General features: G+C 41.2%; 1 protein-coding gene and 1 pseudogene across 1 annotated transcript in view; one reads left to right on the top strand and one right to left on the bottom strand.

Moving 5' to 3' along the window:
• SND1 (staphylococcal nuclease and tudor domain containing 1) overlaps positions 1–18,283 on the bottom strand; it is a 409,554-nt gene that overhangs the window by 200,984 nt on the left and 190,287 nt on the right. The window lies entirely within an intron of this gene.
• LOC112818477 (small ribosomal subunit protein eS8 pseudogene) lies at positions 7,602–10,668 on the top strand (annotated as a pseudogene).

The following is an 18,283-nucleotide window of genomic DNA, read 5'->3' as shown; positions in this document are numbered from 1 at the left end:
TAGAGTAGGAGGTTTACTGATCTTATCACTGAACATAGTGAAAAAATCAGACTCATCTTTACATTTACATAGTTTGTCAAGTACTATTTTGGCCTATCAAGCTTACACTTGAGTAATATAAGTAGCAACAACATGTCAATAAAATAATTATGAGATGTTTCCTGAGTAGTCCTATGAGACTATATAAGATTACTGCACAGTAAATATTAACGAGAGGTAGACTTCATTACTATAGACTATAAGAAAATATCAGAAATACTTCATTCATTATAACTACAGAGTTTAGAGCTGAAAGGGTCTTTGTGTTCTACTCCAATTCTCTCATCTTACAGATTGTAATGTCTCTGAATCTCAGATTAGCAAACTATTTAGTGACTAACCTGGACTAGAACTCAGGTCTCAAGTCATAAAACAAGCATCCTTCCACCATGACAAGCTGCCTCCAGTTTCATAAAAAGACTGGAAAAATTGACACACACAACTCAGACGGCACTCAAAGGCATTATGCTAAATGAAAAAGGTCGACCTCAATGGATCACACACTGTAGGAGTCCATTTAGATAATGTTCTTGAGATGACAAAATGATAGAGATGGAAAATGGATTAATGGTTGTCATGGATGTTGGGAGCGGAAAGGTGTGGTAGTGGCACAAGGAAGATCCTTCTGATGACTGAATAGTTTTCTGTCTTGATTGTGATGGTGGGCACATGAATCTACACGTGATAAAATGGCAGACACACACACTGCACCAACGCCACATTCCTGAACTCTGTTTTACTATAGTTATATAAGTTATAGTTTTTACTATAGTTACTATAGTTTTTTACTGTAGTTATGTAAGTTATAACCATTGGGGGGAACTGGCTAAAGGGTACATGGGATGGACCGCTGTACACTTTTGCAACTTCTGTGACTCTATAATGACTTCAAAATAAAAGTTAAAAAAGAAAAAGTCAATAGAACTTGAGCTTACTAAAAAGAAAACAAAAGCACCAAAGATTCTAAGCTCCATTCTCAATCAGAATAATCCTCATCCAGAATAATCCTTTGAAGATTAAAGTCAACAAAACTTGCCATTACTCCTCTGCTCAAAACTCCACAATGGCTCCTATCTCATTCATTGGAAAAGTCAGATACTTAGAGTGGCTTACAAGAACATATATGGTCAGCTATCCCCCTTCCCGTTCTTATTGACTTCATCTCTCACTGCCCCCACCCCTGCTCCCCCTGCTCCAGCCATAACGCATTCTTTCTATCCAGGTATACTTGCACCACAAGACCTCTGTCCCTGCTGTTCTCTTTGCCTTCATACCACTTGCTCCTTCACTTCATTCAGGTCTTTGCTCCTGCTACCTTATCAGTGAGGCCTGAGTACCTACTGAAAATGTGCCTCCTTCTAATCCTGGAATACCTCCTCTATCCTTCCTTAGCTTTATTTTCTCTATAGCACTTCTGACCATCTACATAATTCTACATATTCTATTTCATTTGTTTGACACCACTGGAATATAAGTTCCCACCGAAAAGACAGATTTCTCTCTACAGTATTCATTACTTTATGCCCAGTGCCAAGAGTACCTGATACATCATGTACTAAAGAATTAACCTGCTGAATAGACCAGAAAGGAAAAAGAAAATAATAATAAACCAAAGTGGAAAAGTAAAACAAACATGTTATGTTCACATGGCCTAAGGAAAAAGTGCATTTAGGGATTACATATAAATGATACTGCATTTCATTTAGATTTGCAAACATGAGACCAATTCTGGCTTTAATGAGGAGAAACCTGACAAAAGACATTTACCTTTTAAGTCCCGTTTTTCTGTGCTATCATACCAAGGGGATTAAAGTGAAGAACCTCTAGGGTCCCAGACAAAGCTAAAATTCTCAATGGGTCCATGTGAGAATGGACATGGAACATCTGCATTTCAGGTCTAACCCAGGTCTAGAAAGGAGATAAGCATGGGGAGTCATGGAAGGTATCTGAGCACTGGTTCTCTCAAAGACCCTATATGTGGCAAAAATCGTAGTATGCACTGGGAATAAAAAAAGAGAGATTTGTGACCTAGTGCTGTAAGTGTCGTGAACCTTACAGTAAGTAAGTGCAGGGTGCTGATGAAGCACATATACACATGCCCAGTTAGGGTTTTGTTTGGGCAGTGTTCCTAAGGTAAAGCCTCCCTAGGATGTAAACTACTAAAAGATGAGTAGGAGCTATCTAGGAGCAATGTATGTTCCAGACAGAGAGAGCATAGTGAGTTTAAGCTGTTTTTGTTTTTTGACAGAAATGATGGATGAAAACCAGGGAATGTTAAGTATAAACATGGAGAGGTAAGCAAGGGCCAGATCACGGGTTTGTATTAATCCTAAAGACTGTGGATGATTAAGGAAGTCTTTTAAGCAGGAGAATAACAGATTTGTTATCAGAAAGCCAATTGTGGCAGTAGTATGGAAAATGGATCAGAAGGGAGTTAAGACCAGTAAGGAGACAGCATAAACCAGGCAGTGAGGAGAAAAAGGCTGGAATGAACTTGATATATACCAGCAGATAATCAGGTATGGAGAGTGAGAGAGGAGGAGATAAAGATGACACTTTTGGATTAGCGGAACAGAAGACTAAATGGTGGCACCATCAATCAAGATGTGAGATCATTCCAGGGAAGGAATAGCTTTTTAAAGGGGAGAACATGAGCTCAGTTTTAGCCATACTGAGTTTTGGTATCTAAGAAGCAAGGTGCAGTAAGCACTTGGATATATTGGTGGGGAAAGCCTGACAGAAAGAATTGGGCTAGAGACCTAGGTCTGGGAATCAGTAACATCTACCTGAAAATTGAAGCAATGGGATGAGTGAGATCACCCATGGAGACTGAGGCGGGATAAGAAGACAAGATGGAAGCCTGGGAAGCACAAATATTTAAGGGGCACTCAAAAGCAGACTGAAGAGAAGTCACCGGAATTGTAGAAGGAAATCCAGTCAAGTATGCATACTAAAAGAAAAGAGAAAAAATTTCAAAAAAAAATGTGGTAAGTTTTAAATACTACAGAGATCAAGTGTAAGCGAGGATTGAGAAGTGTCCTTAAGGGAAGCACTGGTCTCCTAGGTAAGCTCAGTTTCAATGATGTGGTGGGGTCAAAGCAGATGGTAAAGGGATGAAGAGCAAATGGAGACAGAATTAAAAGTTCTTTTAACTCTTTTAATTAACTTGGCTGTGAAGAGAAGACAAGAAGAAGGAAAGCAGCTACAATAAAGAGAAGACTAGAGGATAATTTTTTAAAAGTTAGTTAAAAAGAAAAGGGATACCTGATGGCACAAAATTCCTATGAGACCAAAAGAGAGAATTCAGAGCATTTATGTAGAAAAATTAGTTTGGAAAGTAAGAGGCTGAAATCTTCCATGGAGATGGGAAGGCAGGAAGGAGATAAGAAAGCAAGCAGGGGAAAGACAAGTGTGGAGATGTGAGAACCAGGTTAAGGTGTTTCCTAGGTAAGCCTGTATTTTTTCCATAAAGCAGGAAATGAGGTTGTGTGCTGAGAATGAGGGGAGAGAAGAAGAGAGTAGGGGGCTGAACTGAATATAACTGTGAAAATTGGAGCTAGCTCTTGTGGTAAAGGCATAGGAAAACAGCACTTACGGGGAACAGAGCCGGTAGCGGTAAGCAGGAAGAACCGGAGACGGACAGCCTGCAGTGAGGAAAGGCTTACGGAGAAGGCTACTGAATTCACTGAGGTCTGAGTTGTGGGGTACATGGAATGGAACGATGGCCAAAACAACAGGGAAGAAGCGATAAGGGAATTTGTTAACAAATCAACATATCCATCAGCCCTTCCTAATTACGCTGCTTCTCCCAAGACCTCCAGAGTGTCACCAAGGCAGGATCAAACATCCTCAGTTATCACAGCTCCTGGTGGGAACTAAAGCTATGGATGGCTTGTCCCTGCCTCGCCCCTGACTTTTAGACATCCCAGGCCAAAATGTTTGCTCTGCTTCTTGAACGATGGCACATAATCCAATTTACTGACCCATTAAACCTCAACGACCATGCCTATTTAAAGCACATCTGGAACTATACCCTGTATGAGCAGTCATCAATTCTGACAGCTGTCCGATCAACCTGGACAATTCTTCAAAATGATCCTAGTCTAGAAGCTTGGCTTCTATCCAAGCTCACTACGTCACAGACTGATATGAAAAGGAATAAAATCAGTTAGTGAGCACTACAAAAGTGGGATCCACTCCATTGCCTGGGGTGCTTTTTAATAAGCTATACAGGTGATTCCAGGGCACACAAGTTTGAAAACCATCATTTTTAATCAATATTAGTGTTAAACATAATAGCTTTGAGATGAGAGGAGGACATACAAATGGTAATGGAAAGCAGGTATGTGGTAAATTAGGAGGGATAAGCAAAGAAAAATAGAGTTGATATGATGATGTAGAGTTGATGATTATCACCATTCGGGGGATAGGTGAAGCTCCACATTAACAAAATACTGTTGGGAAGCCATGCACAGAGAAAAAAATACCAGGATCAAGACTGACCCTTCGAGAATGTGAAGCCAAAGGACTTAATTATATCTCTTAAATACATATATATATCAAAGGCAAGGCATGTCACTTAGAAAGAGCATATCCATTTTCCTGCTTCTCATTTCACCTCTGAAGTTCATTTCTAAAGATTGATAATCAACAATGCTTTCAACAGCTGTATGGCATCTTTTCTCTAAAGAAATATGCAATATGCTATTGCTTTGAGCCACATTTACCTAACCTACTTCTAATCTTAATCTTCCTAAATTAACCAAATGGAGAGAAACCACCTCCAATTCTTTACAGATAGGAGAAAAGAGGTCTGGTAACTTAGGAAGGGCAATGGGCAAGAATAAGTAAACTCTAGAGAAATTCAAGAAAGCCAGCATATGTGTGGATGTCCTTAGAGGGACACACTAATGTAATCACCAGTAGTCTCTCTCTCTCTCTCTCTCTCTCTCTCTCAATGGAATTCCTGCTTGACTGCTGATCTGGGTGCAAGCTAATTCCCCCCACAGTGAATATTGCTGTTGAGATGCAGAACTCTCTACCATCTGTTACACAGAATTAGCATAATGACAGATTATCTAATCCCTTACATTGAATTGATACAAATGGCACTCTTACACCACCAGTTCAGGCGTATCCTCATTCATGTGGTCTTATCTCCACTCCATAAAAACTGGTCCTCCCACCTTGCTGGTGATGGATCTGGTCTGGAGTTTACCCCCAAACTTGCCTGAAAGTCCAGGTGCTTTACCATGAGACACTTTCCTAAAATATTTTATTCAGGAGTGGGAGTACAGCTGTTATTCCAGATGCATCGGAAAAGGGGCATGCTGAACAAAAAGAAAATCTGTCTCTAGGAGACTGGCAAAACTACTGTGTAGGGCAGTGCCTCCTTGAATTAGATCGGGTTGAAAATTTCAAAAGGAAAGACAAAAGGTTAAGTCAGGGCTGATCTGGGGACAGTGACAAAGAGAGAAAGGCAAAAGGAAAGAAATCAGAAAATCAAATGGGTAGCAGTACAACACTAACAGGAGAGGCTCTGCTGTTTTACAGATTCAGGTGTTCTACACAGACCCAGGGTAGTATTAAACAAAAAATGGGAATCAGACACCTAGAAAATCAAGGACATGTTCATAGGACCAAATAAGTAGAAGAGCACAATCAATAAGAAGTAGAATGGACAGCTAGCTGCCTGTGGCACCAAACAGATGTGAATTGTCCTAGCACCAGTGACCAGTATAGAGACAGTTCAATTAGAAGTGAAAAGCCATCAGAATGTATTGAAAATAATTTCCAAAACCAGCATTTCCTCAGAAAGTGAGCTTCCAGGGTCAAGAGAAAACATTATAAGAAATGCACTTGCACATAAAGGGATACCAGGTTACCGGGGCGGGGGGGGGGGTGGTGGTTCTTGTTCATTTTGAATATATAACTCTTTGGATATAAGTGAAATCATTAAATATTTATTTAAAACATTTATTAACTAGAGGTATTGTTTAAAACACTACATTTCAGAAACAGGTGTCTTCAAGCTACACTCTCTACAAGTGTATGCAACATTATCAGAGCCACTTGCTAAGATTGTTTCCTTTCAGCTTCTTCCAAAATTTTTATGCATAACTGTTTTGGAATCTACATATAATGGTGCTATCAGAAATACCTTCCTTAAGTCACAAGCATCCATTTTCATAACATATGGGTGGCTGGTTTTATCCCTTGTTCTATCGGTATCTATTCATTCCTCCATAGTGTGAGTCCCTACCTAGAACTGAGGTTGCAGTCTCATAGTCTGTTTTTAATTGCAGTTTTATTGGAACACAGCCACGTGCATTTGTTTGCATACTGTCTGTGGCTGCAAAGGCAGAGTCGAATAGTTGCAATAAGACCATATGGCTTTCAAAGCTAAAATATTTACTATCTGGTCCTTTATAGAAAAGGTTTGTCACCCCTGCCCTAGACTAGTGCTTTTAAGGGAGAACTTTAATAGGTCACTTCCGGGGCACCTGGCCGGCTTGGTCATAGAGCATGCAACTCTTTTTCATCTCAGGGTTGTGAGTTCAAGCCCCACATTGTACGTGGAGACTGCTTAAAAAAAAAAATAAATAAATAAAATAAAAGGTCACTTCCTATGACACCCAGCACTTGCAGTCAGGGAGCCATACTCACCAGAGTAAGTGTTACACTGTGTAAAAAAAAATTGGCTCATTTTTAATGATGCTGCAATGTGATCCTCCTGTAGCACTGACCAAGGTTTTAACAAGCTCACTGATGTGTTCAAAATAAACTAACTGGGGTGCCTGAGTGGCACTGTCGGTTGAGGGGCTGACTCTTGGTTTTGGTTCAGGTTGTGATGTCATGGTTGTGAGATCAAGTCCTGTGTCAGGCTCCACACTCAGCCTGGAGTCAGCTTAAGACTCTCTCCCTCTCCCTCTGCCCAAACACCCTCCCCCACAGCTACTAGCACACGCTTGCTCACACACTTTAATAAATAAATCTTAAAAAGTAAATTAAAAAAATTAATTGAGGAAGCACTAATACATGAGCCTCTGTAAAGACTCTAAGTAGGGAGACTTCCTCTCTTCTAAGCACTGGTGGGCAGGGGAGGCCCACACCTGACATTTACTTAGGGTACTACGCTCTAGCCACAAGACTCTATAGTACATAAATTAGCCCCTCTCTTCCAAGGACAATCACAATACTACCATTAAGAGTCAGGAAAGCAACCAACACTGTCATTTCTGTGGCAGCAGCAGGCAGGCAGTACAGAGAAAAGTCACATGGAAAACTGGACTTGCAGCCGGATGAATGTTACTTCATGAAGCTGTTGTGAGCAAGAAACAAGAGACTATACTTAGATTCTGCCCGGCAAATAGTAAGCGTTGTGTGTTGGTGATCACTCTTGCTGGTTTTCATTATCATTGACCCTAGCCTAATTGTGTCACTCCTCCTGGACTCAGCCACCTCGTTCATAAAATGAGGGAGGTGGCCTAGATAGTCTTAAACATGTTTCCCTACTATAACATTTATTTTACTAGAAGGAAAAAAATGTTCTATGTGCGGCCATGAAGATACACATTCTCAACTCAAGCATTTTTCAGGAAATAGCTGAAAAGGTGAGCCTGACTTCACAAGATCTGTCCAGGAGATGAAGCTATAAGAGCAGACTCCTACTTCAAATCCAGTGGGCTTGGGAAGAGGTCACCCTGAGCTGATAAAGACATTGTGTTCACCCCTTTGGCAGTGGAGCATGGCCTGGGAGAGCAGCCACCTGTCCGCAGCGCTCCCAATCACACACGCCACTGTGGAGGCAAGATTCACAGCTCCAGCGGCAACAGGCCAGTGTTATCCAATATGCATGAAATCAAAGTTTTCATCATTTCCAGTGGTCAAAGGCCAGTGAGTGATAAATCCCAGGATACCAGGATTAATGAAGGAGTCATTAAAACCCAGCATTAAATCAGTTCTGTAGCCAATGCTGAGAGTGATGTCTGTAATACATTACAAAGCTGATTAGAAAGAAACAAGTTCCAATTTAGAAATGAATTGCCTGAATTTTTAAAAAACTGATTGGATGGCTATCACAGCAATTTTGTTATTACAGGAGAAAGAATGGGTAACATATAAGTTATGTCATGGATAAGAAATTATCATCTCAAAATCATAGGGAACAGAATTTGGGGGTGAATAACTTCCTAAAGACAGTAAGATGGAAAAGGGAGTCCTGAACTGGCCAGATTTTACTTCTTTTTTTAAAATTTTGAGTGCAGTCTGTGTGTGTGTGTGTTGCGGGAGAGGTGCTATTAACACTTTATGCCCAGGAAACAAGTTTAATCTAGAAAAACTCTAGAATAACCACATTCTGATTAAAGTCTGAGAGAGGATATGAGTTGATACCAATGAACAATCTTCTCATCCACAATGAGTACTGTCTTATTGTTGAACACAATCTATCAATGTGAAAAACAAAAGCCCTCAACAACTACTCTAAAGATAAAACAGTGAAAAACATGGGACTGGCTCAGGTGGGCAAGGCTCTGACCTATCTATACCTACTCCAGTTTCCACAAGTTTCTGACTAGGAAAAACAGAGCCTCCAGCGGCTTCTACTTACTTGTGACTGTTCTATTCTGGGACAGTGCACTAGTTAGAAAAACAAATGCCACCAAGTAGATGCTCTGGCTGAGAGAATCCCTTTACAGGCAAGGACTTACAACCAAACCCCCTCAGCACACAAAGCTCAACAGTACAGGCAAGGTAATGGAAAATAGTTCCGGTTCAAACAATCCAAACCAAAATAGGAATACTTCTTATTCTTGACTCTCCCCCTCTCTGCCAAGCTACTCTGAGACAAGACTGACATCTTTCCCTGAAAACAATCTTTGAAGGATTCTCTAAGACCAGGTGATATAATGCGAATTCTTATCTGTTATAATTGGATAATATTAAAAATATTTAACATATGGCACTGGTTACAGTTTGTCATTCTTGTATATACCAGCTGAATGTAAGCCTTGTTTATAAAAATAGAAAGGTATGCAAGAGAACAGCCAGGGTCATAAATGTGGTTGTATCTAGAAGGGTATCAGGATAATACAGCAAATCACCTGAGGATATTTGTTTAGACTGAAGGCTGACAAATAATTATCCCTCAAACATCAAAACATACATCATTAATTTCAGATGCATCAATCTATACCCCCAAAAAGAAAACAATTAATTCTAGGGCTTCTTAAATATTTAACTACCAACTTGAGTCTTTAATAAACCCCATAACTAGCATTTATTGAGTCTAACAAATAGATAGATTATACTTGAATTTCTTTGGTCCCCAAACTATTTAAAAGATAAGTTTGGGTTAGTTAGCAACAACACTACCAATAACAAAGACATTAACAATACCTTCTACTGCCAAACACTTCCTCTTAAGGAGAAAATTAAAACAACAACAACACAGTTACCAACTAGTCAAAAATCTATGAATCTGATAATTACAGATAGAGGTAAAAGGAATATTAGAGGTCTAAAGTCGAAGCTCTTGGGGCACCTGGGTGGCTCAGTCAGTTAAGCGTGTCTACCTTTGGCTCGGGTCACGATCCCAGGGTCCGGGGATTGAGCCCCGCATTGGGCTCCCTGCTCGGCTGGGAGCCTGCTTCTCCCTCTCCTGCTCCCCCCTGCTTGTGCCCGTGTGCTCTCTCTCTCTCTCTGTCAAATAAATAAATAAAATCTTAAAAGAAAAAGAAAAATAAATTCGAAGCTCTTTCCAATGTTGTATCTTGTTATCTCAGGTAAACAATTTACCTTCAAGTCTGCCAGTGGTGAAAGGCAATGAGGCCAGCAAGTCAATTGGCAGGGATAACTAAGAGTTAGCTACTTGGGTAAAGTCTGATTCTGCCAATCCACAGACTTCCAACTAAATCTAGTGTTTATGATCAAATTCCTGGGGAGGGAGGGCTACATAAAAGGAAAAATTCATGGTTAGCTCTTTCACAGCCAACACCAAGAGCCCTAGGCATCTCTCAGGACAAATGGCACAAGTGCCACAAGACCAAGGGCAGAGAAAGCCCTACCATAAGAAGAGGAAGTATGAGGTGGGACACCCCGCTGCCAAGACTAAGACTGGCCCCTGCTGCATACACACAGTCCGTGTTTGGGGAGGCAATATGAAGTACCCTGCCTTGAGGCTGGACATGGGGAACTTCTCCTGGGGCTCTGAGTGTTGAACCCACAAAACAAGGAGTATTGATGTCGTTTACAATACATCTGCCAACAAACTGGTCAGCACCAAGCCCCTGGTGAAGAACTGCATTGTGCTCACTGATGGCACATCTTACCGACAGTGGCAGGAGTCCCACTAAGCACTGCCCCCTGGGCCACAAGAAGGGGGCCATGGCAGCTCCCAAAGAGGAAGAGATTTTAAACAAAAAACAATCAAGGAAAGTTAAGAAATATAATGGAAGGAAAAAGAATGCCAAAATTAGCAATTTTCTGGAGGAGCAGTTCCACCAAGGCAAGATTCATGCATGCATGGCTTCAAGACCAGGCCAGTGTGGCTGAGCAGATGGCTACAAGCTAGAGAGCAAGGAGCTAGAGTTCTACCTGAGGAAAATCAAAGCCCGGAAAGGCAAATAAACCTTCTTCCCTTCTATCTTCAGTCATGTAATAAAGGTGTATATTGTTCTGGGAAAAAAAAAATCCCTGGCTAGACTTTAAAGCCAATGGGCAAACTTCTGGCTTCACGGCTACTACTTCTCTCTCCCTGAAAACACATCCCTAGTTAAAGTTCTCTTTCTTAAGAACCTGAGAAGAGGTTTAAAGAAACTCTAGATTACTAAAAAGAGATACTAAGAGATTAAAGGATATTAGCAATACTGTTTGTTACTTTCTCCTTCACAAAGGCCAGATAAGGGCCTTAGGAAAAGAGGGTGGGTGAATGACTTACTAAGGTCATGTTACATGCTGGAGGCAGCACTAGAAATAACCATTACCCCTTTAGCCCCTTCACTGCTCTGCCATTCTGTACGTACTCTAAACAGAGCTGGTACGATAGAATTAATGCAGGTAAAAGGCTATGCTTTGGGAACAAAACTGATCTGAGAAAAAATACATTTGTAAAGTTTCTTTTATTCTTCCTACTACCTATATCTGTACTTATTTGAGAAGAGAGAAGAATGATGGTTTTGGAGCTTCCTGTTTCCTCTAGACTTCTTTTCATAGTGCTTATTAATACTGGCTGCACATTAGAATCACCATTCAAAACACCAATGCCAGGTCCAATGCCAGGCCAATAAACCCAGAATCTCTAGGGGTGAAGAACAATATTTGAAAAGAACAAATTGGGGGGGCGCCTGGGTGGCTCAGTCGTTAAGCGTCTGCCTTCAGCTCAGGTCATGATCCCAGGTCATGATCCCAGGGTCCTGGGATCGAGCCCCGCATTGGGCTCCCTGCTCGGTGGGAAGCCTGCTTCTCCCTCTCCCACTCCGCCTGCTTGTGTTCCTTCTCTTGCTGTGTCCCTCTCTGTCAAATAAAAAAAAAAAAAAAAAATTGGGGGGGTGCCTGGGTGGCTTAGTCGGTTAAGCGTCTGCCTTCAGCTCAGGCCAGATGCTGGGATGGAGCCCTGCATCAGGCTCCCTGGCTCAGCAGGGAGTCTGCTTCTCCCTCTCCCTCACCCACCCTCATCACCATCCCACTCATGCTTGCCTACCTCCTTGCTTGTTCTCTCAAATAAAATCCTAAAAAAGTCGGGGGGGGGATAAATATGGGTACCTAGATTTCAAATATGGGGCACCATTTTTTTTAAGTGTCCCAGGTGGTTCTATCATGTAATTTTGAGGAAAAGTACCCAGACAGAAAAGTTCAACTAATATATTCTCTTTTTCCAAATTTCAAGGGCCAAGAGTGACCTAACACAACTTAAGGCCCCAGGATCATAAATGTGTTAAAGAACCTGGCACTCCCCAAAGAACAAGAACCTAAGCATAGACCAATTTTTGGAACTGGCTCAGGAACAGCAAATTCATTCCTATTGGTTCAATTTAGGTCACAGGAAGACTAGTGATAAGTTGTGAGAGCAACCAGAGAGAAGATTCCTCAGATTCCTCATCTTTGTCTCTTCAGAATAGAACTGCCAGTTGCCATGCGGCATTTTCTAGGCAGCTGTGATGAGCCCCCTCCAAAATGTAGGCATCACTTGGGGAGGGGGAGTTCTCCGCCTCTCAGGGGAAGAGGGACAAATAAGCAAACTCGTGGCCATTATGACAAAACCAGGCCTACGTACCCAGTCTATTATTAGCCTGACATTAAACACCACTTAAAAACAAAACAAAACCACCCGCCCACACAAACACACACCCCAAGACAGAAAATTACATAATGGCATCTGGAATGATCTGCTCTGACAGTGAAAGTAGAACCAGCCAAATCGCAGAGGTCTAGTAAAGACCAAAATGGGCATGAGGTAGCCCCAGAGAGTCATTTTCAAGTCCTCTATAGTCTATGCAAATGTTGAGATACATAAACAATGCTTTGTTTAGAGGAAGAAGTTCAAAATAATACCCTAGGTTCTGGAAGGTTGTCATCCTGCTCTAAAGTCACTATTAAGTGGCAGAGTAACTAACTCTATGTTCCTTTAGCAAATCCAATCATTTTAGAGAAATTAGAAGAAAATTATCTTGGCACAGGTTGCTTCTTAGGGTGGAAGCTCAAGAGAAGTTCTGTCATATGGGTCAGAAAGAAAAAAAGGGCCCAGTAAAGAATTCCACTACCTGTCCTGTTACAGTTTACAGTCCACACCCCAGCCAGCGGGCACCACGGGAAAGGGAGAGTGGTGCTCTCATTCCCCAGAATCCATTAGCAACTGGGCCAAGCCCAGTGTCAGTGTGGCTGTGGTTTAGAATATGTAACTGCTTTAGACTTAACTGCTTTCAGAATCTCTGCAAGTAAAAGCTCTAGAAATGAGTCTCCACTTATAAAACTAAGTCAAAACCAATAGTCTTCTGGTGGTCAACATTTTTCTCTAAGAATTAGAAGACGTAATAGTTTTTCACTAGATGATTCTTAGATCTAATATAAGCAACAAATGAGCCCCACAAAAAGGCTAAGGATTTTGAAATTTCTTCTTCTCTTCTACTCTTTGGGGAGGGCAGGGTTATTCTGGTCCCTGGCTTTGAAACACAGTAAACCACTACAGAGCCTTTGCGGTCAACCCTCACTCAATGGTCTGATCTCTCCACAGCCACAGGCTCTGCTAAGTGACAAGTGAAGAACAGTTCCAGAGGGAGGTTTTTGAGGAAGTGGTGACAAGAATAAATGCTCTGTATAGCTGCTTCTGAAAGAAAAAAAGTGATTTTGCAATCAATGCTAATGTGATGGGGGGGGTTGGTGAAGAAGAGATGGTCTAAGAAGTACAACAGAATTCCCCTTGCTGTCGACCCAATATGTGATGGTTTATGCATCACAATTTTAACACAATAGAAGCTCACACTAAGGCAATAGTTTGCTGAGTCACAGTTGATATGTAAGCAGGTATATCAGAAATCTAAAAGGCTCCATGTAAAACCCACACTGGAATCTTAACAGAAGACAGTCCCAAGTTTCTTTTATCTGTTGGGAAGTTCATGCTGTTATTAAACATCTCCAAATTCTATCATACACATTGACTTCAAAGGTCCAACTATTTCCTCTCTCCAAGTTCCACTTGTAAACATTTTTACTAATGGCACCAAAATTCACAAGGACATCACAACAGAAAGGGTCATTCAGTAAGTTTCACAAAATACAACTTTCAGGGACGCCTGGGTGGCTTAGTCAGTGAAGCAGCTGCCTTCAGCCCAGGTCATGATCCCAGGGTCCTGGGATTGAGTCCCACATCACACTCCTTGCTCAGCAGGGAGCCTGCTTCTCCCTCTCTCTTCCTCTGCTTGTGCTCTGTCAAATAAATAAAATCTTTAAAAAAAAAAAATACAACTTTCAGTAGAACTCTTCGGGGGTGGGGGGACATGTAATAGCACTTCCTAAAACACTTAAGGTTAGTAGTCCTCTGCCTTTTCAACCACTTCAGGTATGTAGATAGGCATATCACTATTAGCACTATATCCAGATAGATTGCTTGTTAGCACACCTCTTGCTTTGAAGGATTTTTTTTTTTAATTAATTAATTTTTTAAAGTAGGCTCCATGCCTAGTGTGGAGCCCAGTATGGGGCTTGAATGCAGGATCCTGAGATCAAGACCTGAGCAGAGATCAGGAGTTGGACGCTAAACCGACTGAGCCACCCAGGTACCTCAAGATGTTTTCAACAAATTACTTTTACTAAGGGATAAACTGTATGTGCATTAAACTTCTTGAAACATGAAAACTTACTTATGAATACCACCTGTACCTTTATGCAAGTACTTATCAATCATTACTGTATTAACATAGTATATATTTAAGAATTAGAGGAGGGATGCCTGGGTGGCTCAGTCGGTTAAGCGTCTGCCTTTGGCTCAGGTCATGATCCCAGGGTTCTGGGATTAAGTCCCACATCGGGTTCTCTGCTCAGTGGGGAGCTTGCTTCTCCCTCTCCCTGTGCCTGCTGCTCTGCCTACCTGTGTGCTCTCTCTCTGTCAAATAAATAAATAAAATCTTAAAAAAAAAAAGATATAGAGGAAAAATGGATATAAGTTAGCCATCATGGTAATTTTTAAAAAGTGAGAAAAGAGATAAATCCAATTGAAGGGCCTGGCATGGAACAATAAAAATGGACTACTAAAGGGGCGCCTGGGTGGCTCAGTCGGGTGAATGTCTGACTCTTGATTTCAGCTCAGGTCATGATCTTGGGGTCCTGGGATCGGGCCCCACATCAAGCTCCCCCCGCTCTACAGGGAGTCTGCTTGTCTCCCTCTCCTTCTGCCCCTCCCCCACCTCTCTCTCTCATAAATAAATCTTTAATAAAAAATGGCCTACTACAAAATCCAAGCCATAATCCAATGAGGCATTTTGTTTTGTTTTTTAATTAACCTACAGGCAACTACTACATACCAGGCATTTCCTATATCTTACTTAAGCTAATACTTAAGTTCTAATACTTAGAACATTCTGTGAGGTAGCAGTTTATCAGTGGATTAGCTTAGCCAGGAAGAATGTTAAGACTAAGAAGAGGATGAAATATAAAAACATTCAAGAAAAATCCTTAAAAAAAAGTTTGAGTGAAAAAAAAATAGCCAGAAGTGTGTGAGAGAGGACAAAGAAAGAAAGGACAGGGCTGGCTGGCTCAGTCAGTAGAGAATACAATTCTTGATCTCCGGGTCATGAGTTCAAGCCCCACGCTGGGTGTAGAGATTATTCAAATAAATAATAAATGAACTTTTAAAAAAAGAAAAGAGAGGGGCGCCTGGGTGGCTCAGTCGTTAAGTGTCTGCCTTCGGCTCAGGTCACGATCCCGGGGTCCTGGGATCGAGCCCCGCATCGGGCTCCCTGCTCGGCGGGAAGCCTGCTTCTCCCTCTCCCACTCCCTCTGCTTGTGTTCCTTCTCTCACTGTCTCTCTCTCTGTCAAATAAATAAATAAAATCTTTAAAAAAAATAAAAAGAAAGAAAGAAAGAAAGAAAGAAAGAAAGAAAGAAAGAAAGAAAAAAGAAAGAAAGAAAAAGAGAGAAAGGACAGAAGCCACGAAATATGAAATTACATCAATGGCAACCAGTTGAGTTCAGAGGCTTGGAGCTGATGTGAGAACTTGACTGTTAGGTCTTAGTAAATATGCTGAACATTTAAATGCATTAGTACATTTAATCCTCACAACCACCCGATGAGATGTGAGATTATTATATCTAAATTACATAAGAAAAAACTAAGGCTCAAGATTGCACAGCTATCCGGTAGCAGGGCTGAGGTTTTACATCACGTCTGTTTATCTCTAAAGCCTACTTTTATCAGACACCCAACAACAACCTGCCTTAGACTTCATGTCAACACTAGGTCAAGTAGCCAATTTTCCTGTTCCTAGATTCAATTCTCAAGAAATAACCAGCACTCAAAAGGAATACCCCCCACATAAAAGCTATTATATTAGCATGATTAAACAATAGATAATTTCCCTTTATTTCCTAAAACTTCTGAAAACGTTACAATTTTTTTTGTGATTTTATTTATTTTTATTATGTTCAGTTAGTCAACATATACTTCATCATTAGTTTTTGATGTAGTGTTCAACGATTCATTAGTTGCATATACAATTTTTTTATTACTTAAAAAAAAAATCAATTCACTCAGCATGAACTAGAGCAAATCCCCTGTAAGGCAGCATCACGACTGGGAGATAACAGAATCTACAAAAACTCCATTCCTATTTACCTTACCACTTTGTACTGTGCTGGTCAAAGGAATTGTAAAGAGAAAGGTGCTGAGAAATGGCATATAAAAGACACAGAATTTTTGCTTATTGGTAACCATGTCAAATGTCCCCTCTCCTTATCACATCAATTGCATTATCCAAAAGAATAAAGAAAGAATGCTTGAGGGAGGTCAGAATGGCAGACTGAGAACTTATGTCCACATGACATCCTTTACAAGGTCCCACTGAAATGAGAGAAAAGACAGATATGGACAAGAATAGAGCCCTAATGGTGCTAGCAAACAAGAAAAAGTGTGTTAACAGCATATCAGAAAGTTTGCACAAATCCTGAAAGACAGAAAGCAGATGGGATCCGATTGGTGGAGAATTGGCAGTGCCTCAAGGGCCTTTATTGACAAAATAAAAAGCACCACAGCGAGGAGGCTTTGGGAACATCATTTGAGCAATTAATCAGGACCCACATTCAAAAGAGGTGGATCAGCCAGCCTCATTCCAGTCCCTATGATTCCCACAAAGTTATTAAGAGCAGAGGGTTTTGACCCTTGGCAGAGAGCCAAGAAATAATCTACCAGCAAGCACAGGCATTTCTTATATCACATACTATGTGTGTTCCTGAACAGTTCACATTCTACAAAACCACCCAGAAACCACTAAACAAACAGGGCTTGAGAAGAAAAACTGGATTATGGGTGGACTACTTAGGCCCTATGGAACTTGTAGCCCAAGTACTAGCAAAAACAACCCTAATAAAAACAGGGGTACAGTTAAACCTCTACTGGCAGAGTAGCCATAAATCACAGGGCTCCCATGCTTTCTCCTCCTTCTAGAGGGGTTTTGTTTCTACTAGAGACAATTTTAATCAAAATAGAAAATCCAACTCAGGCTGTAGCCTTCTTCATTAATCCACTGTTTAAATACTGGAGGAAGTGTCTTCGCAGCTTTTTCAACTATCGTAGCAGGGTGCTACTGGGGTTAACGAAGCAGAAAGCAGAAAGGCACTTAAGTAGTCATGACTTACACTAAAGGAAGATTTCTCAACTTTACATTCCGAGATTTTTCTTTTTCTGTCTCTCTATTGCTAAAGCTCTACCTTTAATTGGGAGAAGGCTTACTTATCGATTCACTATTTTAAAGTATCTGAGAATACCATTTCTAAACCAACACAACTTCAACATTATGCCAGTGAGATTCCCCAGATTACCAAGGTCATGTATAGGACAATTCATGGTTTTAGAACACAGGGTAGGTGATTTAACCAGGGAAGGACCTTAGATGCAGGTTGTAGCCTGTAAGAAACACAGAGGCACAGCATTTGAGACTGAGTCAAACAAACACATCACATCCCCTTCTCTCCCCACTCCAGTAGAGCACACGTAAGTTTGTCACCAGCAAAGGAATCCTGCCTTTGCTTTGACAGATTTAGTGGGGTCTGAACTTTGCTTGCTTCCTCTATGTTCCAGGTCCAAACACTTCAGGCACCCCACAAGGAAGGCTGCCTCTGACTCTGCCTGCTCACCAATGCCCTTTCATGACAGAGACATCTTGGGGAAGCAGGCATAGAAACTGCAGAGGGGGGTGCCTGGGTGGCTCAGTTGGTTAAGCGACTGCCTTTGGCTCAGGTCATGATCCTGGAGTCCTGGATGGAGTTCCACATCGGGTTCCTTGCTCAGCAGGGAGTCTGCTTCTCCCTCTGACCCTCCGCCCCTCATGTGCTCTCTCTCTCTCATTCTCTCTCTCTATTAATAAATAAATAAAATCAAAAGAAAGAAAAGAAAAGAAAAGAAAAAAGAGAAAAGAGAAAAGAGAAAAGAGAGAGAAAAGAGAAAAGAGAAAAGAGAAAAGGGAAAAGGGAAAAGGGAAAAGGGAAAAGGGAAAAGGGAAAAGGGAAAAGGGAAAAGGGAAAAGGGAAAAGGGAA

This window comes from Callorhinus ursinus, unplaced genomic scaffold (assembly GCF_003265705.2).
Source record: "Callorhinus ursinus isolate GAN/ISIS: 27379988/994484 unplaced genomic scaffold, GSC_fseal_2.0 scaffold12, whole genome shotgun sequence".
Classification (NCBI taxonomy): Eukaryota; Metazoa; Chordata; class Mammalia; order Carnivora; family Otariidae; genus Callorhinus; species Callorhinus ursinus.
The sequence above is the reverse complement of the archived record's forward strand: the minus strand, read 5'-3'. Positions and strand labels throughout refer to the sequence as shown.